Source organism: Chrysemys picta, chromosome 4 (assembly GCF_011386835.1).
Source record: "Chrysemys picta bellii isolate R12L10 chromosome 4, ASM1138683v2, whole genome shotgun sequence".
NCBI classification, from domain to species: domain Eukaryota; kingdom Metazoa; phylum Chordata; order Testudines; family Emydidae; genus Chrysemys; species Chrysemys picta.
The window spans coordinates 19,282,651-19,310,180 of record NC_088794.1 but is presented as its reverse complement, the minus strand read 5'-3'; the positions used below and the strand labels follow the sequence as shown (position 1 = coordinate 19,310,180).

The 27,530-nt window shown below is 49.8% G+C and overlaps 1 protein-coding gene across 5 annotated transcripts in view; it reads right to left on the bottom strand.

Annotated features, from left to right (window-relative positions):
- Positions 1 to 27,530, bottom strand: part of SLC45A3 (solute carrier family 45 member 3) — a 67,429-nt gene that overhangs the window by 15,307 nt on the left and 24,592 nt on the right. For 2 of the 5 annotated variants that reach the window (XM_065591513.1, XM_065591516.1), the window contains exon 1: positions 6,033 to 6,286. The exons of the other annotated variants lie outside the window; for them this stretch is intronic. The gene's annotated coding sequence lies outside the window, so the exon portion shown is untranslated. Of the gene's footprint in view, positions 1 to 6,032; positions 6,287 to 27,530 lie in introns of those variants that run through there. 5 annotated transcript variants of the gene reach the window in all.

Genomic DNA, 27,530 nt, shown 5'->3' with positions numbered 1-27,530 from the left:
GAGGCCCTCACGAAGATCAGGGCCCTGTTGTGCTAGGTTCTGTACAAACACCACATTAGAGATGAACCCTATCCCAGAGAACTCACAAGCTAACTAGACAAGGCAAAACGAAGGATTATCTTTGTTTTACAGATGGGCAACTGAGGCAGAGGGAGATTAAGTGACTTGTCCAAGTCACATAAGGAGTTGGGGACAGAACCAGGAGTTGATTCCAGATCTCAAGGCCTCAGCTAGTGCCTTGATCATGAGATCAGCTGTCACACACTGCTCCTTCCCACAGCCTAGATGCACAAAGCTCTCAGGTCAATATTTTTACCTGAACTATGTACCCATCATCTTGACAGGGGTGTGATATTCAGCAGCACAGATGGTGCCTCATTGAGTTTCACAAATCAATATGACCCAGTTCAGCCTCCTCTGCCAGTAAATGGCAATTATCATGAGCATTACTTTGTCATCTGAGCGAATATTGCCAGCTGAGTCATCGGTTTTCCCTTTAACATGTTCCACCTCTCCCACCTCGCTCATGCAGCTTCTCACAGGGACTCTGAGGATGGGCTCAAAGCAAGGGGAAGGGAGATATCAGGAGTCCTCTGCCACGAGCCTGTAGATATACCAGGGTGCTGTTCCACCTCAGTAGATCCTGTAAACTCGGCGGGAGCTGGCCTGGTCAGGCACAGGATGGCAGAGTGAACAGCAGCTCCAGGCAGCGGAGTGTCAGTAGATGGAATCGCTGACTGGGGCAATACTGAATCAGTGCCCTTTGAAGAGGGAACAGCCATTCATGTGCCTGAAAGCTGGAGATCAGGCCACTTGTGCTCTTTGAAGTCCTCGGGACATGTTTTCTATCTTGGTTCTTTGTGACCCATATCCCACAGCAGTGGAGTGTCTGCCCAAGTATTTATGGGGTCATCACAACACCCTGGGGAGGTCAGTCTCATAGCTCCCCAGTTCATAGATGGGGAACTGAGGGCTTGTCTATACCAGGAAATAAATTTGGATTAAGGCAGGCTATGAAAATTTAAGTGGAATTCCTGAATAACTCCATGTGTGGATGCTCTTTTTCCAGAATAAGAGTGCCTTCTTCTGAATTACCTTAATCCAGATTGGAAGTGGATTAAAATAATTCCAAATAAGGACATCCACACATGCAGGGCTGGCTCTAACGTTTTTGCCACCCTAGACAAAAAAGAAGAGCGCCGCCCCACTGTAACACACCCCGCCCCCCAGCACCGCGCCAGGCCGCCCAAACCCCTGCCCCCCCGAAGCACCGCGCCAGGCTGCCCGAGCGCCGGGCCGGGCCAGCCAAACTCCCGCCCCCGAGCGCCGCGCCGGGCCGCCCAAACCCCCGGAGCGCCGGGCTGGGCTGGGCCGGGCCGGGCCGGGCTGCCCAAACCCCCGCCCTCCCCCTCCACCCCCCAGCGATACGCCGCTGCCGCCGAAATACTCCCCGCGCTGCCCGGCCGAAACAAAAAGAAAAACAAACAAACAAAAAAAGCAAGCACCCCCCGCCACCCCAACATTGGCCGCCCCTTCCAAGGTGCTGCCCCAAGCATGTGCTTGGTCGGCTGGTGCCTGGAGCCAGCCCTGCACATGGAGTTATTCAGGGATAGGTAATCAGGAATAGTTATGCTGGAAAAACTCCCCAGGTGTACAGGTTTCAGAGTAGCAGCCGTGTTAGTCTGTATCCGCAAAAAGAACAGGAGTACTTGTGGCACCTTAGAGACTAACAAATTTATTAGAGCATAAGCTTTTGTGGGCTACAGCACACTTCTTCGGATGCATATAGAGTGGAACATATATTGAGGAGATATATATATACACACACATACAGAGAGCATGAACAGGTGGGAGTTGTCTTACCAACTCTGAGAGGCCAATTAAGTAAGAGGGGGAAAAAAAAAAAAAAAGGGACCTAATCACATCAGCCATACCATCAGGGGCTCGTTCACCTGCACATCTACCAATGAGATATATGCCATCATGTGCCAGCAATGCCCCTCTGCCATGTACATTGGCCAAACCGGACAGTCTCTAGGCAAAAGAATTAATGGACACAAATCTGACATCAGGAATCATAATACTCAAAAACCAGCGGGAGAACACTTTAACCTGTCTGGCCATTCAATGACAGATCTGCGGGTGGCTATCTTACAACAGAAAAACTTCAAAAACAGACTCCAAGGAGAGACTGCTGAGCTGGAATTGATATGCAAACTAGATACAATCAACTCAGGATTGAATAAGGACTGGGAATGGCTGAGCCATTACAAACATTAAATCTATCTCCCCTTGTAAGTATTCTCACACTTCTTATCAAACTGTCTGTACTGGGCTATCTTGATTATCACTTCAAACGTTTTTTTTTCCCCCCCTCTTACTTAATTGGCCTCTCAGAGTTGGTAAGACAACTCCCACCTGTTCATGCTCTCTGTATGTGTGTATATATATCTCCTCAATATATGTTCCACTCTATATGCATCCGAAGAAGTGGGCTGTAGCCCACAAAAGCTTATGCTCTAATAAATTTGTTAGTCTCTAAGGTGCCACAAGTACTCCTGTTCTTTTTCCCCAGGTGTACAAGCCCTGAAATCCAGGAAGATTAAGGGTTTGTCTATAAAGCCCCACAGTTCAGACTATGGAGGAGTGAACTACAGTAACGCCCCTGTGTGGACGCTGTGGGAGTGAACTATATATAGGATACCTTAGTTTGCTAGGACTAATTTAACACTAACTAGATACCTTTTATTTTGCACTCGCAGCATCCATATGGGGCAGTTAAAGCACAGCGCACTAGCTGCAGTTCACATCCCCATAGTCTGAACTGTGGGACCATGTAGACATAGCCTAAGTGACCTGTCCGGTGTCACACAGATCTCCCCAGCCAATTGTTTTGCTAAAAGAATGCTGGAGGAATGGCACAATGGACATTCAGGCAAGTTAGGGCAAATTTACTTAAAGTGGGAAGTTAAAGCACATTAATATCCCTGCCCCCTCGTGGACATTCTCATTCAGAAGTAAAGTGGCCTAAGGTCTTGTCTACATGAACAATTAATCTGCAGCAAACTGGGGTGTGACTCTACCCTCTGCTAGCCTGCCAAGGACTGTTATGTGCGCCCTGCTGACACGCACATTAACAGTTTGTTAGAGCACTTTGAGCGGTAGGAGGACAAGATCAAAGTGTTCTAACAAACTATTAATGGACATCCAGAGGTTCCCAGGAACAAGTAACCTGGGACAGGCTTTACCTTGGGGTAGATTCACACCTGTGATTGCTACGAACTATAGTAGCATAATCCTCACTAAAGCAAACGAAGGCCCCTTTATTTCTGAATGCACTTCACCTCAGTGGCCTGGGGAGATCTGTTAACCCCACAGAGCAAGGCACTGCATTAAGTATAGCCAGATTTGGATTCCTGCTGCAGCCTTGGACAAGACAGAATTGTGCTCTTTACCCCAGTGACTGAACCACCACGAGAATGTGGGGTTTTTTACTCCCTAGGCCGGGCAAACGTATATGATCCGTCTACCCAGGGTCACCTTCATCTATATGCATCCGAAGAAGTGGGCTGTAGTCCACAAAAGCTTATGCTCTAATAAATTTGTTAGTCTCTAAGGTGCCACAAGTACTCCTGTTCTTTCATCACTGCAGTAACTGAGCAAGTCTTACAGAGTAGATAGGAAAAACAACAAAAAATCCTTGTGGCACCTTAGAGACTAACAAATGTATTTGGGCATAAGCTTTCATGGGCTAAACACCACTTCCTCAGAGTCTGGGAGAGTTTGGGATTTCTCCACCAGCCAAATAGCTCAGCCCAGACTTGGAACAATCTCTTCTTGGAGCACGTTGATGAGGCTTCACAGAGCATCATTCCCAACCTTTCCCTGCTGTTGCAATTATGATAATTGACAGAGGAGCCGCTTTCCTCCACAGAGTTGAGAAGTTCATGGGCAGTCATTAACTCATCACAGATAACCAACACCCATGGATTCATGCCTAATGTCTCTCCTCTCCCACTCAATTCTTTGTGACTCATTCGCTTGCCCCCAGCTTCCCAAGGGTTAATGACTTCAGGGTGCCTCTTATTGTGTTTTATCTTCCATAGAAGATTATGTGGGAGAGACAGACAGCCCAGCCCCTAAGTGGCATGGGGAATAGATAGAAAGATTTGTGCCAGGAGCTGCAAGTAGATCAGTTGTTGATTCGTGCACCCACCTCTGGGGTGGAGTGCAAAGCCTCAATTTTACAAACTGAGCCCCATAGGTGCACCCCTATGGCCACAGTGACTAAATGGGGCTCCCAAACACTTGTAAGGGTGTGACCGCATGGGGACAACTGCAACAACTGTAAATTGCGTTAGGAGTCTTCAGAATGCAAAGTGTTACAGAAACAAGATCAAACCTCATCCAAGTCGTAGTTACTGCTCTGTGAGAGTGCCTAACACAAGTACTTTGCACCTCCAAAACAGCTGGGCTTTGCAAACCATTAAGACTTCCAACACTCCTCTGAGGGGTTATCCTTTCACAGCAGGAGAAACAGAAGCATCCAATGAAGGTTTAAACTTGCCCACAGTCAAATAGCAAGTTAGTGGCAGAGGTGGGAACAGAACCCAGGAGTCCTGTCCCCTAAGCTAATATGGGAAATTTGAAGGCCCATTTGGGATTGGCCTGGATATTCTGAATCCAGGAGATACACTAACGTCTATTGGGAAAGGATTGGGGGGGCAGAAATCCACCCTTCTTAGATGTAGACTAGACAGGACATCTCAACAAGGCCAAGCATCATGCATGTGACAGCCACCATCCTAGACAGCAAACTAGAGACTGAAGCAGGGACCTACCTGACAATATGAGCCTTGATACTCTGAGCAGGTCAGCCATGCTGAGAGCTATAAACACACCCTTATTCTCTGTGGATCAGGCACGCTGAAGACATAATGTACACTGACCAGTGGGTTACATGGGCTGCAGTCCCGGATGCCTGGATGGTTTACGGACTGGGGTTTAAAAATACAAAAAGACCTCAGATGCAAACCCCCTCTTCCCACTTCGTACTGTAGTGGATTTTCTAGCATTAATGAAGAGTAGCTGTAATGGGGGGAGCAGGAGGTAGGATCTCAGACTGCCCTAGAATTTCAGGCCAAGGCAGAAAGGCTCAGCATCTCTTGTATCAGGCGAGGAGAGATAGGTGTGTCTCTCTCCCCCACATCCAGCCTCCACTAAACTTTAATAAGAAGATTAATCCCAATGTACCCAGCAGCAATGCCAGATGTAAAGCACAGATTGGGAGCTACCAACTGTGACCCACTTACAGGTGATGCTGCTGCTGCCAGGAGCCGTTGTGGTATAAATTGCACCTTGCTCGAACATCCCTTTTTTTCCCTCTCTCAGGACGAGCATTTACCAGTCTGAAGGTAAATGCCAACTTGGTTTTGGAGAGACAAGGTGTGGGGAGGTAATAGCTTTTATTGGACCAACTTCTGTTGGGGAGAGAGACAAGCTTTCTAGCTTACACAGAGCTTGTCTTTCTCACCAAGTAGGTCCAATAAAAAGTATTACCTCACCCACCTTATCTCTGTAATATCCTGAGACCAACATGACTACAACAACACTGCATACAACTTGGTTTTGGCCACACAAGTGGAGCTGGGTGAGCGAACCACAAGAGAAAGAACAACAAGGAGTCCTTGTGGCACCTTAGAGACTAACAAATTTATTTGGGCATAAGCTTTCGTGGGCTAGAACCCACTTCATCGGATGCATTAAGTGAAAAATACAGGAGCAGGCATAAATACATGAAAGGATGGGGTTTGCTTTACCAAGTGTGAGGTCAGTCTAACGAGATAAATCAATTAACAGCAGGATACCAAGGGAGGAAAAATAACTTTTGAAGTGGAAAGAGTGAAGGCACAGAGTTAAAAAAGCGTTAGGATAGGATCAAACCACTGATTTGGCCAAACGCAAACAAAAAGTGTAGTCTTGGGACGCCTCAAAGAACCAGTGTCTCTTGAAACAAAGAACACCAGACTCACCTCCCTCCCTACAGAAGAGCCAACAGATGATCCAGGTACATTCCCATCTTTGCCCTGCAGGAACTTCATTTAATAAAGCCAGCCTGGCCGGGATGCAGAGAGCTCAGCACTCCTTGCAAAAGTAGTTAAGTAGAGTTTGCAGGAAGCGGGAGGCGGAGCCAACCTGTGGGCACACACAGCACACCTACGGGGTTTGGTTGCCGAGCCCTCCCTCGCCTCTGATCTTTTTAAACACAGAACCACAGCATATTACCCCAGCACCTAGGGGCCTCGCCCTGTTGTGCCAGGTTCTGTACAAAGACACAGTCTCTGCCCCAAAGAGCTTACAACCTTCACATTACGAAGGATACTGTTCTTCTGTTTCAAGTTCTACAGAGATGGGTTTGAAAGCAAACTCCATCTCACTTCAGATGGGAGTCGCCAGGTTCAGATCCATATCCAAACCTTGCTGCTCAAGCCCTGCTCCAATACAATAATAATAATAATAATAATAAATAATAATAATAATACTTAGCACCATCCATCTCCAAGCATGCTAAGAAGGCGAGGGAGTATGGTCATTCCTGTTTACAGCCCGGGGAGGCAATACTGACTTGTAACTGCAATGGTAGCGATGGGAACTCAGCACATCAGAGGATCAGGCCCAGGGCTTTGCAAAGCCCTGCTCTCAATCGAGTGGATGCCTGAAGGAGGACTACATGACTGGCCCCAATCCTGCAAGGTTTTCTATGCCGGTGGACCCGTGTCTCCATGGAGCACCACTGGGCTCTGCCCTTAAGAAAGAGCTTGCAGGACTGGGGCTATGCTTAGGGTGACCATACGTCCCGTTTTGGCCGGGACAGTCCCTTTATTAAGCCCTGTCCCAGCCGTCCTGACTTTTTTTTTTTTCTTCCCCAAAAGGAGGCATTTGTCCCATTTGCTCTTGCTGAATTGAGCAGTTGGCAAGAGCAAATAGGACAAATGCAAAAGTGGGGTGCGGTGCAGAGCAATATGGGGGGGGGAGAGGCCAGCCCCCCGCAGAGGGGGAGGCAGGGTTGGGGGGGGGAAGAGGCCAGCCCCCCGCAGAGGGGGAGGCAGGGTTGGGGGGGGGGGGGGGAAAGAGGCCAGCCCCCCGCAGAGGGGGAGGCAGGGTTGGGGGGGGAAGCAGCGTTCCAGCATGGGTGGAGGGCAGGGTTCCAGCAATGGGCAACAGCCTTGTGTGGGGGCCCTCAAAGGGTTCCAGCCACTGGCAGCAGCCTCCCATGGGGAGCGGGGGAGGACCCTCAGGCAAGCAGCTGGGGTGTCCCATTTTCTCTTTGAGAAATAGGGTCACCCTAGCTAAACTCCCTCCCAAGGAACAGCACTAGGGGAAATTCAACATTTTCCATTCACAGGGGATTCAGGGCTCACTGTTAGCCACACTCCCAAGCACTCCATCCCCATGGAGTTTCAGGTTCAAGTGAGGCTCCCAAAACTCAAAGCAGAACTTCCTCCCATGACCGAGTTCCTCGCCCTGACTCATACGGAACTCCTTCCTTGCAGAAGGTGGGGCTTCCGTCTGAAACTTAGCTCAGATTTGTGGCACCTTAGAGACTAATAAATGTATTTATTTATGCTCAAATAAATTTGTTCGTTTCTAAGGTGCCACAAGTACTCCTCGTTCTTTTTGCTGATACAGACGAACACGGCTACCACTCTGAAATTTAGCTCAGATTTGCAAACCTGGCCCACCAGTGGGCTTTTAGTGCAGCTGGGGAGCATGGTGTGTCATCTGCATTTGGATAGTCTGGATCTGCCTCGCCTGCCCTCAGTGTCCTGCCCACAGCCACAGGTTTAATCTAAGATTTAGTTTTAATTATTTTTACGCCCTACTGACTGAACTGGCAATAGCTTTTCACTCAGAGAAACAACAGATCAGCTTGTAAAGACTTCCTCACCTGGTAACCAGGTAGGTGGGTGGGACTTGAAATAATTTGAAGGGAGAAAGCCAGAAGAAAAGGAGCTTGCTGGCCAGACAAAGGGAAATTAAGCTCTCAGTCTCTGAGGTGGACAGGGGATCCATTTCAACAACGAAAAAAGGCAAATGCTGGATGTTTGACATTCTTGCTGTCCCAGCCTCTCCAATAAAGTGGGAGGAGAGACTTTTAAGTGTTCAGGGACTAACGGATTGACTGGGTCCAGCTAAATATAGCTGACCTGAAAAGACTGGCCGTTTATTATTCAAGCAGCCAGAGAAGGTGGGATAAATTCAAAAAAAGATAGCTGCCTGGGGGACACAATCCCCGGAAGCTAACTCATTTTAGCTAGTAGCCCAGTGGCTTCTTTAGATTCTTGCAATTCCCTCATTAATGTCCTCTCCTTATTCAAAGGTTGCAAAGCAGATTTCAATGGGTTACCAATTATTTATATTGTGGGATCACTTAGGAACCCTGGTTGTGAACCAGAACGCTACTGTGCTCGGTGCTGTACAAACAGAACAGAAAGGTGATCTCTGCCCCCAAAGAGCTCACGCTCGCAATATAAGACTGGAGGTGGAACAGACTGATGGGAACACCAGGGAACAATACTGAGTTTAAAGCTGGTGAAAGGAACTAGTTTGACAGCCTTGGAGGCTAGAGTAGACAGGGTGACTCATGGCAGCTGGTAGAGATGATCCCTATACTCCCCCTTTGCCAGCTAACATGTTAAAATACAATTTGTCCTGGCTACACTAGGGTTTTAAAGCTTTTTAGCTAACAGGCTTTAAGCAACACCTTTTATTTTAGGTTCAGCCTCCCCACAGACACTGGGAAACGGCCTATACACAACATGCTGTCAGCTGCACCAAACTAGCCGAAGAAAGCACTCTCCTTTTACTCTGATCTCGTCAAAGCCAGATAGTTGCAAGTAACACCAACATTGCTCAGACAGAGGGGAGATTATTTTTAACTCAATGTCCTTTCAAGATCTGGGTTGAGCTCTGATCAGCGGGCTGAGAAAGTTCCTGCCTTTGGGATGAATTCTCACTGTGGATAATTTTCTTAGGGAAAAAAAAAAATCACAATTTCTGATAACTTTTTACAAAGCTAAGTAGTTTGAGTGATGCCTCAACTAGCAAATCAATACTCTGTAGACTGAGTTGCAAGGTTACCTAGCATTTTCTCTTTCAAGAAATCTGATGTCCTTACAGGAATGACTCACTGACAGAGACAACAGGTTGTCTGCCCTTGATGTTCTTGGCCTGCCTCAGTCTGTCAATTCTCTACCTCTCTCCTTGTTACAATACACATTCCTAGGGTTACCATACGTCCGGATTTTCCCGGACATGTCCGGCTTTTGGGGGTTCAAATCCCCGTCCGGGGGGAAATCCCCAAAAGACGGGCATGTCCGGGAAAATCGGGAGGGAGGGATGGAGGGCTCGGCCGGGGCCTCTTTGGCCGGGGCCGGTGCGGTGCCGGGCCGGGGTCGCGGGGCCGGGGGCATGGTGCCGGGCCGGGTGCGGGGCCGGGCGGGGAGCCGGGGGCGCGGTGCCGGGAGCCGGGCGGTGCACCGGGCCGCGGTAGCGGGAGGGTGCGCCGGGCCGCGGGCCGGTCCGGGGTAGCGGGGGGGTGCGCCGGGCTGCGGGGCCGGGAGGGGAGCCGGGCCGGGGCCAGCGGGGGGGTGCGCCGGGCCGCGGGGCCGGGCGGGGAGCCGGGGGCGCGGGGCCGGGCGGGGAGCCGGGGGCGCGGGGCCGGGCGGGGAGCCGGGGGCGCGGGGCCGGGCCGCGGTAGCGGGGGGGTGCGCCGGGCCGCGGTAGCGGGGGGGGTGCGCCGGGCCGCGGGCCGGTCCGTGGTAGCGGGGGGGGTGCGCCGGGCCGTGGGGCCGGGCGGGGGGGTGCGCCGGGCCGGGGCCAGCGGGGGGGTGCGCCGGGCCGCGGGGCCGGGCGGGCAGCCGGGGGCGCGGGGCCGGGCGGGCAGCCGGGGGCGCGGGGCCGGGCGGGCAGCCGGGGGCGCGGGGCCGGGCGGGCAGCCGGGGGCGCGGGGCCGGGCGGGCAGCCGGGGGCGCGGGGCCGCGGTAGCGGGGGGGTGCGCCGGGCCGCGGGCCGGTCCGGGGTAGCGGGGGGGGGTGCGCTGGGCCGCGGGGCCGGGCAGGGAGCCGGGCCGGGGCCAGCGGGGGGGTGCGCCGGGCCGCGGGGCCGGGCGGGGAGCCGGTCCGGGGTAGCAGGGGGGTGCGCGGGGCCGCGGGCCGGTCCGGGGTAGCGGGGGGGGTGCGCGGGGCCGCGGAGCCGGGCGGGGATAGGGGGGGTGCGCCGGGCCGCCGGGGGCCGGCAGTGCCCGAGCCGACCCAGGCTGGAGCCGCGGGGGGCCAGCCTGGGCCGCGCCTCCTCCCCCCACACTCCCCCTTACCTGCTTCAGGCTTCCCGCGAATTAAATGTTCGCGGGAAGCAGGGGAGGGGGCGGAGACTTTGGGGAGGGGGCGGAGTTGGGGCAGGGCCAGGGGCGGGGCTGGGGGCAGGGGCGGGGGCCCCGTGGAGTGTCCTCCATTTGGAGGCACAAAATATGGTAACCCTACACATTCCCCTTGGTCCCAGGGCCTGATTCTCCAGTGCTCTGCATCTCTTCCAGTGCCAAAGGGTCAAAGACATTTTCAAATCAAAATGGCAGCCATTCAGGTCTGCCCAGCCTTTCACCCACTTGGCACTAGGTATCACTGACTGTGCAAACAGAGAATCAGGCCCAGCAAATCTCTGTGAACCACCAAGGGCTGGTATGAACTGCTAAGCATCATCTTAAATGCAGATGAAGGGGAAAAAAGGAGAGTAACAAGACAGCTCCCGAAGACTCATTGCCACGTGCAAAGTCTCTCTTAAGCAGTTTTACTGTCCAAACTTAAACAAATCAAAACAATTAGTCAGCTCAGCCTTTATATCTCAGGCTTTTGCTGCCCCCCTCTCAACCCCAGGCACCCTGGCAGTCCTCTGGGCTCCCTATTCCCAGGGGAAGCAGGCAGTGAGAGCCCCATGTCCAGCTCAGCCTGACACACCCGGGCTTCCCCTCACCAGCTCTCTGCTTTTCAAGCTCAACTGGGATCAGTTGACCAGTCACAAACACACTGGCCCTGCTCTCTTCAAGGGCCAGTGTCACCCTGTGATGGGGGCATTACTCAGATTTCATAATGAATAGAGTCTTGGTATTTTGCATTTGTATGGCCTCATTTATCAGGTCTCAAAGCACGTTACAGAATAGGTCAGTGGGATCCCCCATTTTACTGAGAGGGCAACTGAGGCACCGCATTTCAAAGACTTGCCTAAGGTCCCGCAGTGAGTGCAGCTGTAAGTACGTCTCCTGCCTTGACTCCAGGGGGGGGAATCCACAAAGGGACTTGGGTGGTGTCTAACTTTTAGGCACCTAGAAGAAAACCACAGGAACAACACTGCAATCCACAAAGCCTGAGCTGGTTGTCTAGGTTCCCCTTCTGATGGATGGGGGGAGAAAGGACAGGAGCCTTAGATGGAGATCCATAAAGCCAGCATGTGGGAGACACTGACCAGAGGCCGGGGGTGTCCTAAGCCCTGCCCGCCTCACAGAGATAGGCACCTAAGTCAGGACTGCAGGGAACTCTGCTATTGATCCAAAAACTCTGGAAAGACCAGCACTCAGCTGGCTCAGTGCAACCATGCAGGGCCAGGAGGAAAACAGCCGGGAGCAAAAGTCCACGAAAGCTTATGCTCTAATAAATTTGTTAGTCTCTAAGGTGCCACAAGTACTCCTGTTCTTCTTTTTGCGGATACAGACTAACACGGCTGCTACTCTGAAACCTTTCTAGTTGTTAGCCTAGTGGACAGGATACTCAGCCAGGAGGTCAGAGACCAACCCTGGTTCCAGTCCCCCTCCTCCTGAGGGGGAGAAGGGATTTGAACACAGAGCAGCTGAGTGCCCTAACCACTAGGCTTTGGAATATTCTGATGTGGGGCTTCCTCGGGCTTTCCTATTGAAGTTACTTCACATTAATTCAGTAATGGAATACTTAGATATTAATTGGTCCAAAGAAAGCATTAGAATTACTCTATAGCTGGGCGGTTGGACCACTCCCCTGAAAAGTGGCAGATCCCTGTTTAACTCCTTTCTTCTCATCAGAAGAAGGGACTCGAAATGAGGGTCTCCCACCTGAATAACCTAACCACTGGACTAAAGTTATAAGGCACTTTATCCCCCCAGCTGTTTCCTATGAACTCACCTAAGGGGACTGATCTGGTACTGGCTTCTGCGCACTCCTACCGGATTACCCCACCCCGCTCCCCGCCATATTTGGGCAGCCGAATGCCTGTCTTCCCCAGTTTGTGAATTGCTCTGGAGTCTGGGAGACAGGTGTCTGGATGCCTAGACTGAAGCTGCAGTGTGCATGCCCAGAGGAAAAAACAAAACAGGTGATGAGTGAGTTTAGGTGCTTCCAGGGTTAGGGGGAAGCTGGGCGAGAGTTCTGTGGGTCGCACTGGTGCCTAAAAAACAGAATTTAGGTACCTACGTACCTTTGTGGATACCCCTCCTATAGCCTCACATTCTAGCCACTAGACCACGATTAACAATTAATTCCACAGCTCATTTTTGGAAATGAAATAAAAACCTCAGGCCTCAGTGTTTAAGCCAATCTCCAACTATCGGGGTTAGACCAGATAACTCTTGTGGTCCCTACTAACCCTATGGTTCCATGATTAGGGCAGGAACTAGATGGAGGGCAAAGTATCTCCCTGCTGCGTGGTTCCTGCACCTTTCTCAGGCAGCTGGTGCTGGCCACTGCTGGGGAGATGTGGGGCTGATCCAGCATGTAGCATAATGCTTCAGCCAGCATAATCTAGCCTGCCCCTTTGCCTCCCCACAACCCAGCAGCTTTGGTGCAGAAAGTCCTTCCAAGCAAAGGGCAGAGAAAGGGGTGTGGTAAGTGCATTGCTACCAGTGAGGTTTCCATTTACAACCACAACGTTACATTTCTAACCTTTGAGGGACATCGTTAGGATGATTATTAATTCCCCTTTCTCTGGAAGCCCTCTGGAATCAAGGGTGTGTGGGAGAAAGAGAGCGCAAGTGTTTAAGGAAGGGCCGTTCAGACACTGCCAGATCCCTGCACAGCTATCAGCGTCTATTCACTGCAGCTGACTGTGAAAGACCCCATGGAGAATAGCTCTGGCAGGCTTGTGCAGGATGAAATGGAAAACTCACCTGACCTCCTCTGACTCCCCCCCACAATCTCCTTGACTCCTCTCAAAGCGGGGGAAGCGAGAGTGAACATTGAAGAGGGAAGGTGGAGAAGTGTAATTTATTTAGTCTCTCTGAATTAACACTATGTTTCCTTTGAGCCCAGGACTCCATTATCTCAGCCTCACTGGGTTCAGCCAATCCTTTAGGGAAAGAGAAGAAGCCAACCGCTGGAAATCCCTTCCCTTTGGTACCAAACACAGGAGGTCCAGGAAGGCAATCAAGGTCCCAAATCCACCTGCAATTCCATTGCTTTCCCTGGCTCTTCAGAGGGCAGAGTGTGGCACAAAGACTGCAGTGTAGAATGTGGGCATCATGTTTGGTGCTGCAGGTTGGGAGGACCCTTTCACTTCGATTTGCAGGGAGATGTTAGACCACCAGGAGGACATTGATATTAGTCAATAAAAAGCCCTTGGATTTCTCTTGCTGTGACAATAGTCTCTTCCTTGCCAATCCAGCCGACATTATTTGTCTTGCAATAAAGCCTAGGAGCCTCAATTTACATCAGGGCCCTAGTGCTCGCCCCCAAAAGTTTTCAGTTTGAACAGACGAGACAGACAGAGGAAGGATTATCCCCCATTGGGGAATAGAGGCCCAGAGAGAGAGGAAGGGCCAGACTTTCAACTGCTCAGCACCCACAATTAGTGGTGGATTTTCAAGAGAGCTCAGCACCTAACATGCACCCATTGTGCAGAGCTCTTTCGATAATCTGGAGTAGGCCCTTTCATAGCGAACCACAGTTATGGAAGCGAACAATGTTGTATTCGGCTGCTGCCCAATGTCTGTTCAAAATATGGTGATGGAGTCCATTCTCTTGCCAAGTCCCCTCATGCAGCAGGTACGGGCTGATCTGTGATTCGAAAGGAATGGCTCGGCAGGCGAGGCTGATGACCAGAACACGCATGCGGAGGTGGTCAATGAAGCTGCTGTCAGCCATAGCCTTGGTCTGTTGGGCAGGCCACTTTGCCTGGATGGAGTTGTTTAAGACAAAAGCTCTGGCCTACCACAGGCCATCTCACGGAAGAATGTGGGCCTGGTTCTGCTCTCAGTGATGCTGGTATGGATTCAGAATGATTCCACTGACATCAGGATACTAGCACTGTGTAAGAGCAGACACAGGCCCCTGGCCAGACAACGCCAGCAGAGGTTTGCTGGGGGGATTGAAAAGCTAAAGTTGGGATGGTTGGTGAAAGTTTCCAGCTTGTTAGGGAACAAGTCGAGGAAGTAGGCAGAGATCTACTGGTCCTGGAAGGAACCCAGGAATCCAGAGGGAACCCCAAAAAATGCAGAGGAGGGGCAGAAAAATCAGGAGTTCTGAACTTATTCCAGACACCGGAGTGTGTTTCATTCAGGTGCTGATTGTGGATTGAATGGGTGACTCAGCTCAGTTTGTTTTATACTACAGTACTTTGTGCCTACGTACTTCCTGTTGTCTTTGAAAAGCACAGCGTAGAAACAAGCAAGGCCTCAGGTAGCCGGTCAGTAGTTATCCTCATTTGAGCAACAGCGATGCTAAGGCACAGCTCAGCTTGGCCACTTGCCAAGGCCACACGCTGAGTCAGCAGTAGAGGGGATGAGAGTAATAGAGAGCTTTTAGGGGGGGCTTTTCATCCAGAGAGCCGAGGGCTTTGCAAAGGAGGCAAGTAGAGCAGGTTGGGATTTTTCAACAATTGTTCCCCCCCCCCCATTGCCTCTCCCTCCTAAGTTCCTTTTCAGTGGCAAAAAAATAGGAGAAAGAAAAAAAAACCAACAATTGTATGTTGAAGGAGGTGGGGGAGGGGGAGAGAGAAGAGGACTGAAAATATTTGGTAAAAGATTTCAGCAAGTCCGTTCTTTTCAAAACCTGTGAAACACATTGTTCCCCCCCCCCCCTTCATTGTTCGACTAGCTCATCATCTGATCACCTTTTGATTTGACGTGATTTGCCCTAGGTCACCCAGCAGGTCAGTGGCAGAGTCAGGGATTTCAGCAAAAAGAACAGGAGCACTTGTGGCACCTTAGAGACTAACACATTTATTTGAGCATAAGCTTTCGTGGGCTACATCGGATTTCAGCAGAGATCGAGTCCCTCCAGCGTTCAGGTCACTAGGAAACACTGCCTCAGAGGTTGCGTGCGACTCAGACAGGCTCCTACTTTTATCAGGCCCTCCAGCCAAACCAATTCATCTTGTTAGAGAGCAGGGGGTGGAGGGAAAGGTGATCAGAGACAGGCTGTTCTGTAAAATCACACTATCACCTTGAAGGGAGAATTCACTGTTCTGAAGAAGTACTAGCCCAGGACTCTTTCCTGGCCTGGGGGCGCGGGACTGGCTAACAGCACTGTCTAGGCGTAGCCTGTTGTATAGAGACGAGTGTCCCCAAGTGGATCAATCCCCCTGCTCTTCACCCCTGCACTTCTCCCGCTGCTTCATGCTTTTTGGTGGTGCCACAACAGAGATTCTGTGGGACTCTTTATCTGAAGCCTCACCCTTCCGGAAGAGCCGCCGGCAGCTCAGCAGCCTCACAGACCTCTGGCCCCGCCATCCATTCCCTCTATTTGGTTGACAAAGGAGGAGGACCAGGAAGGGAAGTTCTCTCACACTGAGCTCCAGTATCCTGCTACCCTGTCCCTCACCCTCTCCAACCCGGAGAAACGATACTTCAGCAAAGGCAGTGCCCAGTTCGAACCTGACATGCTCTTCTGTCCCTGTTAAAACAGGAACCACATGCCTGACCAAGAGGGGAGTTGACTGACTCACCAGAGAAGCAGAGGCCATGGGCGGATGCTGGACACCACAGAGAAGACATTACGCTTCCAGAGAGGACAGTGCATCAGCAGCACAGTGGATGCTGGGTAGGATCATGGTGGTCAGTACTCTGCAGAGGTCAGCCCACTTCAGGGCTGTCGAGTAGCAGAGGAAGGTACCTCCTGCCTGGAAGGCTCAGTTGCAGCCCACCATGGAAGGGCTTAATTGACAAGGAATGAGGAGCCAGCGCTCCAGGCTTCTACTGCTGGCCTTAGGAGGGAATGTGGCGTAGCGGTTAGTTCGGAGTGGTAGGAGCCAGGACACGGCAGGGCTTCTCACGGGTAACTTGCTGGGCACTCCTGTGCAAGGGAGAAATGCCAGCGCCAAGGGTCCCAACCCCGGCACTCTCAAACATTGGGAAAGCTCAGAGCTGCACTGCAGCTTTGTAGCTCAGGCCCATTTCCATCAAAAAGAAGCTAGATCCTGTGGGGGAGGGAAGACGTTAGTCCACTCAAAGGGTCAAATCAGCCCTAGAGCAATGAGGGGCCAAACACACTGACCGAGATACGGCAGGGCTGAACTTGGCCATAAGAGGGAGATCTTAGGACAGCCCTGAGGGAACAGCAATGGGACTGTTGCACCTACGGCCCTGCAAGCCAGCCCTGAACAACTTTGTTTTTCCAGAACCAAATTTCTGCTTCGTCACCTGCATCCAGCACCTGGGAGTCTCAGACACAGGACATCTGAGGCTGGCCCTAGTGCTGTTTCTTCAACACAGGAACATAAGCATCGCCAGACAAGGTCCATCTAGCCCAGGATCCTGTCTCTGACAGCGGCCAGCCCCAGCTGCTTCAGATGAAGCTGTAAGAGCCCTGCCATAGGCAGAAAATCAATCTCCCACATCGATCTCATACCCATCTCTAACAGTTGGAGATGGGCAAAAAGATGGGGAAACCGGAGCTCCTAATCCACCTTCTCTATCCCAGTCATTGTTTTAGATACTTTTATCACCACCTTCCTGGTTATTCATCTCCTTTCTAAAGTGAGCAATCCCCAGCTTTCCAACCTCTGTTCATAGAGGAGTTTTTCCAGGCCCTTGACGATTGGATCACAAATTGAATACGAGTCAATCATGCAATGCAGCGAGCGGTATGAACAGGAATGCTGTGTGGAAGACATGGGAGGCAACTTCCCCACTCTTCTGGCCTCAGCTGGAGTATGGTGTCCAGTTCTTTAGGACACCATACTTTAGGAAAGAGGTGAACAAATTGGAAAGAGTCTGAGGACAATAACAAAAATGATCAAAGGTTTAGAAAAATCTGCTCAGTGAGGAAAGGTTTAAAAAAAAAAAAATGGTCATGTTTAGTCTTGAGAAAAACAGTCTTCCAATATGTCAAGGGCTGTTATAAAGAGAACCAGGATCAATTATTCTCCATGTCCACTGGAGGTAAAAACAAAAAGTAATTGGCTTAATCTGTATCAAGAGAGTTAGGTTAGATATTAGGAAAAGCTTTCAAACTCTCAGGCTTGGTCTACACTAAACCCCCAAATCGAACTAAGGTACGCAACTTCAGCTACGTGAATAACGTAGCTGAAGTTCGAAGTACCTTAGTTCGAACTTACCTCGGTCCACACGCGGCAGGCAGGCTCCCCCGTCGACTCCGCGGTACTCCTCTCGCCGAGCACTTCCGGGTTCGACTTATCGCGTCCAGACAAGACGCGATAAGTCGAACCCAGAAGTTCGATTGCCAGCCGCCGAACTAGCGGCTGGGTATAGACGTACCCTCAGGGTAGTTAAACTCTGGAACAGGCTTCCAAGGGAGGCTGTGGAATCCGCATCCCTGGAGGTTTTTAAAAACAGGCTGGACAAACACCTGTCAGGAATGGTGGAGGTTTTCTTGGTTCTGCCCCAGTGCAGGGGGCTGGACTTGACCTCATGAGGTTCTTTCCAGCCCTACATTTCTAGGATTCTCATCACCCTCCTTGGAACCCCCTCCAGTCCTGCAATATCTTTTTTTTGAGATGGGATAACTGGGCCTGCGATTGATGCTCAATAACTAACCAGAGTTTCATTCCAACTCCTCTCTAAGCGGGTCCCACTGCACCATGCCTGCTCAGGCTTTATTTTAAGAGATGGGCCCATATTGTGAAGTCAGGATCTGAACACCCCTAGGGGCCAGGGAAGATTTGGTTCTGCTTTTTATTCTGGCTCGCCTACTGTGCCCATCACCATGACATCTGACCTAGTTTGCCCCTCTCCTTTCCCTCCCCTGCTCTCGTTTTTATTAGTAGCAGAAGAATAAAAATGTAAATTGAATTGGAGGAGTGGGGGGGGGGGATAATAAGCTCCAGCCAGGTTCCCTCCTCTCCTCCGTGGCGTGGTGACTGGCACAGATTATATCCGAGGAACCCCACATGACCAGGGCCCCGTATTTATATGTCAGTGTGTAAAACACACCCTGCTGAGCTGCCTTTTCCCTGCCAGAGGCTGGGGGCTTCTGCTGCGCGTCTGGTCAAACAGACGCACAAAGGGGATTAGGGAGAGCCTCTCAGCCCCGCAGCGTAATCCATCAAATTATCCCCTTGTTGGCGTTGCCATCCTCTTTACAAAAATAAAAAAAAATGAAAAAGCCTCCGAAGGTTTTTAAAGGGACTGAAGTTACGCTTGAGCCTGAAAGGCTCCACCCAGCTGCTCTAATCCGGCATCACAATGGGCCGGCTGTGCACTGAATGCTGGGGCGTAGGGAGTGAGGAGAAAGACACAGACACTGTTAAAAAGGACAGCGGCCTCCACAAGTGTGGAAATCCAACAGGTGGCTCAGGATCTGCCCTTCCCCCCCACCCCCACCCCGCTGCCCTCTTTCTGTATCTAGGGCCAGAAACAGAAGCGCTCAAAAGGGACTAATAATAAAATAGAAAATGTGACAACCCTCCTACTTCCAGGCCCCCCCCCCCCACACACACACACACCCCGCTCATTCGCAAAAGACGTCTGTCTGGTTTTCTGGAAGCGATTGGATGGGTTAGCCATGCCTCAGGCGGCGCCTTCCGCCCAGCTTTGCCAAGTTCGGGATCTGCCTTTGCCTCTCTCAGTAGGGCCCAGCCTGCCAAGCTTGGATCCAATTCCAGACCCCTCTGACTGCAGGAGGAGTTCAGAACGGGACTCTCCCCCGTTCAGTCGCTGTGTAATAACACGTGGGCGCTGTGCATTCCCGGGTGACCTTGTGGGCGTTTGTAACCAGATTTTCAACAACAAAAGCATCTCAGCAGCCACCATGTCCCTAAATTCCCAGCTCTCGGTAGGAAGGGGTTAATTCATGATGGGAAAAAATAGGTTCCCTCGAGTCCCCAGTACAGCTCTCTCCGCCCTTCTTCCTACACAAGGTAGAGACTCTTTAGGTGCTGACACTCGTGGATAGCTTAGCTAGATTCAGGGGGTGCCAAAAAAGGCAGATAGGGTTTAATTTGCCCTTTCCCAGCACCTTGCACAGCCATTTACACTGCCACAAAGTGGGTGTGAAGTGCTGCTGCCGTTCTGACCAGGTAGCATTTTCAACTCCTGCAAGTGATTTTGCAAGGTGCAGCGCAATGGTGAACCAGGCCCATGAGCCTCATTTCCAGTAGTGACCAGCTTTCAGGGGTCAATTTAAGCCTGAGCCACATGGAGCATGCAGGTTTCAGAGTAGCAGCCGTGTTAGTCTGTATCCGCAAAAAGAACAGGAGTACTTGTGGCACCTTAGAGACTAACACATTATTTGAGCATAGACTTTCGTGGGCTAAAACCCACTTCATCGGATGCATGCAGTGGAAAATACAGTAGGAAGATTATATATATATATATATATATATCACACACAGAACTCTGGATAGATTCCCTGACTCATTGCTGCACCTGTTGGTTTATGCCCATTCGTAGCAAGTGTATCCCAAACCTCTTGTTCCGGACATTTGAGAGACTCACTTGAGTAGTTTCCCAGCAGTCCTAAAGAGAGTGGTTGGGGACTTTTGTGGAGGAAGAAGGTTAAAAGTCAGCCCTGATATTACACACGCACACAGCAAAGACACAGCAAAGGAAATTACAAAAAAAAAAAGGCCTGAAACATCCAGTCACAGATAGGAAACTAGCTCATCATTACATTCCACAATTAGAAACATTCTGACTAAAAACTAAAAGAAAGAAGCACATGATCCAGGGATTCCACACAGATCCTCCTCCCCAGACAGATAACTCACCAGCTTAACATCTCTCCATGGTGTCAAGAATCTGAAAAATGCAAGAGGCTTAGAAATGCAAGACTGAGAATGGCAGCAAAAAACACCCTGCAATACAGAACTTGAGAGCAACCAACACGGTCAATACCAAATCCACAGGGTCAGAGGAATTGTTGCCACTAGCCAGACATTCATTTAAAAACCAGGCCACTTTTGCACCACCCCCTACTAGCTCATAAAGGACTCCAAATAACTGAATTTCTTGGACAGATGTACCCTATGGACTAGGGATGGCTGAAGCTGGCCCACTCAAACTCCACTTGGGATGCCAGGGACAAGGCCTCCCCCAGCACACCCCTCTGCAACTTAATGTTCTGGCAGAAGGCAAGACAGCCCCAAAGCTCTTTCAGGGTGCAGGGGGAATTTCAGTGTAAATCAGATCCGCCTGGGGAAACATATGAGATTTGACAGGTCTTTTTACCATGATCCACTGCATTACTTTTGTTAAAAAAAAAAAAAAAAAAATTACTTCCATAGATTGTTTGGGGGAGCAGTCCAGCACTGGCCATAAAAAGGAGTTAGGGAAGAGGACAAACAAGAAGGAATGTATAAAGTACCTGCCCCTCTAATTTCCATTATTGGAATCACAATAGGAAGGGAAACTAGTTCAGTCTATTTTTCCCATATGAACAATATGTGCTGAAGTCACACTGAACTCAAGTTACAGGGCAAGTCAGCCCTGGCTTCTGCAGTATCAGCATTATAGTTGCTTTGTTCATTTATGATGATGAGAAGGAAAAAAAAAAAAAAAAAAAAAGACTCCAAGACTCTAGCAACTGTTAGGGTGTTAGTGGTTGTCTTGAGGCCACACTGCTTGTGTACAGAGCTGGGAAAATGGGAAGTGAGAGCTGAACTTCTTGTTTACGATGGGAAGGTGGCAGGGCCGGGGCAAGGATATTTTGCATCCTAGGCGAAACTTCCACCTTGCGCCCCCCGAGCATCCCTTATTATAAACTTTCAAAAATGAATACTGCATAATGTAGCATTGTTCATTAGAATTAATACAAGGGGGTCAGAGGAGATAATCACAACTGTCCCTTCTGGCCCGGGGGAACCTATGAGCAAGGAGGAGGCTGAGAATGTCCCCAGCTCGCAGGGTCTCTAAACGTTCCCAGGCTGAGTACTTCGCCCTCCAGTGGGACCCAGGGACAAGGAGAGCAGGAGAGCAGAGCCGGGCTCTCCCAGGGAGCAGGTGAGGATCTCCCTGGGGATCAGGGCTGGCTCCCCACATTGGCACAGTGCCACCGGGGGGGGGGGGAAGAGGCAGTTGGTGTTTGGAAGCGGCACCTGCGCCAGCCCTTTCCCCTCTGTCGCGCTGCGGGGTTTACTTTCACTTTCCCTCACCCCAGGAGGCAGCTGCGCCCGGACCCAGGTGCGGCGCGTTGGAGGACAAAGCTCACCTGAGCTCAGGACCGCGTCCTGCCTCCCCCAACAGCTCCGTCCCTTGGCCGCACTGGTCACCCTGGCCAGCTGTCTCCTCCTTGCTCCGCCACAGGCTCCCACTGACTGTCCTGCGCAGCGCTCCTCGCTGCGGGTTTGTTATGGAGGCCTCGCTTCCCACCCTGCCCTGCTCAGCTGACTCCCGTGACACCGGACACCGCTTTTTGGTGCCCCCAAAGCTTGGTGCCCTAGGCGGCCGCCTAATTCGCCTGCTGGTTACACCGGCCCTGGAAGGTGGATACTGCACAATCAGGGATTTAAGAGCATAAGAATAGCCATACTGAGTCAGATCAATGGTCTATCTATCCTGTCTTCTGACAGTGGCCGGTGCTAGATGCTTCAGACTTAACTCACTGCTGAGCCAGCATCCTGCCTTGAACTCCCAGCACCAGCCTTGGGGAGAATTTGCAATGCTAGAAAGCTGCAGTGCTTGAGATATTCCACCTGATGCAGTTAATTGCCAGACCAATGGCTCTGATCTGCCCTGACATAGAAGACATCCTGGCTGGATTAGTGAAATTATTTGTGGTTCTCTGGAAATGTAGCAGAGACTAAATGCTCTAACCCTGTGAGTGGTGGCAGAAGGGAATGACGCATTAGCCTTAATAATACCCCTGCTGGCCAATTCGGAAGTAGCAAGAGTACTCCAGTAGCACTCCCTCCAAAGGGAGTTCCATTGCAAGGCGGGAAAGGTGATGTTTGCTGACATGGTCTTGAGAACATAGTGGGGGGGAAATTAAAAAAAAAAAAAATCTATTTTTTGCTAGACACAGAGGATCACCACTGGGGGTTGGGTGCTGTGGGGGATGGGGAGGGCACAACTGTCCAAAAATCATCCATGAAAGTCCCAGGAAAGAGTAAAACAATCTCAATCTCAAAGTTATACAGACCTTTGTGCTTGATGTTTCAGGAGTGTGAAGTCATGCTCTTCCTTGGAGGACTCACTTTGAATCCCAGATGCACAAAGAACGAATAGGCTCTTTTGTAATCACATGGTAGTTAGTACATTTTTTCCATGGTAATTTTCTGGCCTGCAATTCCAGTTATTTGTGTCCCTGCTGAAGGAGCCGGATGCGAACATACCTTTTGGCATGCCCTTTGACCTCCACCAGCAGGTTGGTGGGTTTCTCCCTCTCTGTTTTCAGTCACCAAAATGAAATCATCTTCGAAATAGACAAAAGACCTTGCCCTTTGAGGACTAGCCTCAAGACAGCTGGAAGCAGGGAGCTCCCATGAGTCGTAACAGACCAATATGAGTGTGTGAGAAGCAGGTGGACTTGGCAATGGACCATAGTTCTCCCTGAAGTGTCTGGGATTTACCCTCCCCTTGGCCATGAAAAGGGGTGTTAGAGCTCTTTTAGGGCCATCTTTATAGCACCAATCCCTTTATTCATATTCATTAAGATGGTGATGGTCCTGGCATCATCAATAGAGCAGGTCGCAGCTCTTTTCTGATGAAACAATGGCTTTTTGACCAAAACAAACATTTTCATGGTGGTTGAAATTCTCCAGCTTTTGTAAAAACAAACCAAAGATTTTTTACCAAAATATCAAGTTGAATCAAAAACCTGAAAAGATTGTTGTGGGTAATTTGGAGGGAATGGGGTGAGGAAGAATGGGATTTTTCAAAATTTCACATGAAAATTGGCATTTTTTTAAACCATCTCAAACCATCATGAATTCCCATCTCCCAGGGATTTAACAGACAGCTGTAAAGATGAGGCTGTTGCTCAGCTCTATGTACCTGGAAGGAGATTTTCACCTTTCTAAAGAAGTGGCTTTAGCCTGGGATTTCACTTAAACCCCTGACATCCAATGGGAATTGAGCACCTAACTCCGTTTACACGCCTGTGTAAAAATCCCGGCCTTATTTATTTAAAGTGAAGCTTGATACATTTATGAATGGAAATATATGACGGGGTAGCTTGAGATAGCAGGAGACTGGACTCCCTGACCCAGGCGGTCCCTTCCAGTGCTGTGTTCCTATCAGGGTGATAGTCCAGAGAAAGGAGGATCAGCCACTTAGTCCAGGGGTGCTTGGAGCCAGAATCTGGGCTTGTCTCTCGTTGTGCACGCTTAACAGGTTAGCATTGCACTGATACAAAGTGGGCTGGGTTAATGCAGGGGGCATCTGCTGAAGAGGACAGAGGGGCAAGAGCCCTCTTACAACTACCCTGTGTTAGCAGGATGTCAGTGGCGCGCTCTCCATTGCAGGCTCTCTTTGGCAAAGGCAGGGTTTTCTCCTCCTGCAGACATCTTAGCATCCTGCCGTATTTACTGGAGCAAAGTTCAATGCGGATACACATGAAGGGGAAGGAGACCTCTGGTGAGTTATGGATACTTCTGCATTACTCCCTGGGGATGCCTCTAGCACACAGTCAGGTCACCGTGGACAGCAGTTTCTATTATCGCAGGAGCTGGACCTTTCCACTCTGCCTACTGCAGCCACAAAACTACGGTGCTGGCACTGCCCATTATTAAGTACTTGGCCAAGGGTTATCAAAGCAGTTGTGCAGCCAAGATGACCAGGAAAGAGGACGCATGCAAACCAGCACGCAAGCTCAGTTTCAACTGGTGAGGGGGATAGCTAGAGTTCGCCACTCTCGCCTACCAGGCTCATGCCCTGCTATGAACGGCATTTGCGAACAATGATGAATGGGAATATCTGGGGGAATAAGAGTGGACTGTGTTCAGATAAATTAAAGATGAAAAAGGCCCTATTGCATCATCTCTCCCCCAAGGGCTAATGCAGGACTGTTCCCAACAGTACATTCTCTAGTGCTTTGTCCAATCTGGTTTGATGTGTCTCGAGCATTGAGGTTGTCGGCATATTCCATGGGCACTATTCGACATCTGAGAGCTGGGTTGTCTCCTCAGTACCAAGCACCAGATTTCCCCCTTCCCTTTCCCATTAGTCCAAGTTATATACCCTGTATGAGTCTTGTGCCCCTCCACTTACTTACACCCTTTACATTCTTGTAGGTAGGTACATCCCACTCCAGATGTTGTTTAGCCAAGCTCTACTTATACAGCTGTGAGCTAGTCCTCATGAAAATCCATCCTGTCAGCCCACTGATCATTTCAGTTGCTCTTTTATACTCAGCATGGGAATTTCAAACACCAGCCCAGAGATTTCATGGGAAGGGAGTGCTCTAATTTTCAAACAAGCATCTTTGTACTTCCTCCCACGCTGCCCCTCAGCTCCTCCTTAACATCCGCACCGCTCCCTCATTCTCCTCCTTAACTCTCCTTGGTTGTGATGCCCACCAAAAAACTTGACAATGGTTAGGTTGCTGTTGTGCCGATTACACTGACCAATACGGTCTCGTTGTTTCCTTGTCCTCCCCCATTGGTCAGTGTGTATCCATCTGTTGTCTCGTCTTATACTTAGATGGTAAGCTCTCTGGGGCAGCGACTGTCTTTTTTTGTTCAGGGTTTGTACAGCATCTAATGCAATGCGGCCTGGGTCCATGACTGGGGCTCCCAGGTTTTACAGTAATACAAATAGAATATGTAAACAGTTAGATTCTAGTCAAACGCATACAAGAATATGTAGGCTAAAGGCTCAGAAACCAAAGGGCAAATAAAAAGAACCCAACACTGGATTAAATCATGTATTAAAAAAACAACAACAACAACAAAAATACCAAACGATCTTGTGATCTTTGGGACCATTTTTTTAACTCTTGGGATCGGCATTCCCGGGATTCTGGCTCTAAACAGCTGGAAATCAGTGCTACATTTCATTGCAGAGGTACTTTCCCCACACATACACAGAACAAGGTGGGGGGGAGGGATAGCTCAGTGGTTGGAGCATTGGCCTGCTAAACCCAGGGTTGTGAACTCAATTCTTGAGGGGGCCATTTAGGGATCTGGGGCAAAAATCTGTCTGGGGATTGGTCCTGCTTTGAGCAGGGGGTTGGACTAGATGACCTCCTGAGGTTCCTTCCAACCCTGATATTCTATGGTTCTTGAGAACTGGACTAGCAACCACAATTTCACAATATGGGCATTTAGAGGAAGAGAAAAATGTTTATTCAATGTCTGTAGATCAAACACCTGCTTACTACAGAACATGTTCCAACCTCCCTCTGCCACCAAGACAAAGAAGCCATTCGGGCTACATGCCTCTATCACATTTCTTATTTTGCCAGACAATATTCACAGGGTCTGCTTTTTCTCTTATGCAGATTAGCAAAAATGTTAAATATTTTCAAACTAAACCAGGAACTGACATTTGAGGATATGAAAACAAAAAGGGCCACAAGTTTAGAGACCTCCAAGGAGCAGCACAAAAATAATAAAGGAGTCTTTTAGCATTCCAAATAGTTATATTTCATGATCAAGTCCCTGGGTGGCTTAGATGTGAAACACACAGGCACCTACCTCTCTCACGGCCATTTTTATGGCAGTGAGTAATGTCATATTGCACAAACAATACTGTGATTTAAAGGATGTCAGTTTGCTGCATTGAGTCTTAAAACAGGTACGTGGGGTTTGACAAGCCAAATGACAAAAACTGCAAAGGACACCTGTCTTGCTCTTTTCCTGTCCTCTGGATGTTCCATGCTTGTGGAGATTTCGCTTGCATATCCTAAAGTGAAATTCACACACATGCTTCCAGGCAATATTTTCCTGGTGCAACACATATTATTTCATGGATGCCTTCAACTGTTTGCAAGCTTCTCTGCTATTCTTAAGGCAAAGATCCTCCCAGAACACCTTCCTTTCTTGTCTCCCAATCCCAGCCCTGCACCTTCTCATGCAGAAACTAGAGGGCTTGGTTATATGAAAGAGTGACCCTGGGACAGCAGAGAGGAAAATAAACCTGCCAAGTGCCGCTTTTTAAATTTCCTTTCCCTCCCCACATTTTACTTCTGTGCTGCTTATTTCTTCTCCCAGGGTGCAGGGCTTTACACTGATTAGTAGCTATCTTCCCCTTTATTGCTTTCCTTCGCTCTGCTCTTATCTTTCTGGGTCACTTTGCTTCTGTCCAACTCCAGTTTTGGAGCTGTCCACAAATCTGATCATGGTTGAAGTTACACCAAAGAAATATGTAGCAAAGACAGACGAGAAACAGCCTGGCAGGGGGCAAAGAGGGGCTTGTGATTTTGCAAGTGTGAGTCAAAACAGCTTTTAGAAACACTACAAACAGAGTCCTGAATTGGGCTACAGCTAGGAAGAGTCCACGTGGAGTGACAGATGCTGCACCATCGGGGATCACCAGAATTATATGGCTTGAGAATTTAACACAAAATGAAACTGAAAGGTAACAGATTTAAAACCGATCAAAAAGAAGATACTTTACACAATGAATCGTTAACCTGGAGAACTCACTGCCATTGCGCCAGTGGTTGGGGCCAACCAAGGACTTAGCAAGAGTCAAAGAGTGGATTAGACATGTATATGAATAATAAGAACATCCTTTGCCACATAAGCTAGGATACAAATTTAAGGGATATGAATTCCCATGCTCAATGAATGGGCCAGCCATTAACTGACTGGAAGGAACTTGCCCCTAGACACAAGTTACTCTGCATTGTCCATTAAGAGGGTTTTTTTCCACTTTTCTAGAAAGCATCTGGTGCCAGCCATGGTGGGAGTCGGAATCCTGGGCTACATGGACAAGTTGTCCGATCCAGTTTGTCAATTGCCAGTAATATATATGGAGAAAACAAAACATGACAAATTACAAGCAGGATGAGATTTCCAGAGCACGACTTCGTAGAGCTGCACTCCCATGTCAGATTTTCCTTTCAAGAACACACTAACATTTACTCTAGTTGATTGCGTGAAACTGGCACAGTATATTAGGTTCCACCCACGCTGAACTTCAACAGAGAGGTGGAGAGGTGTAACCAAGGGAAGAC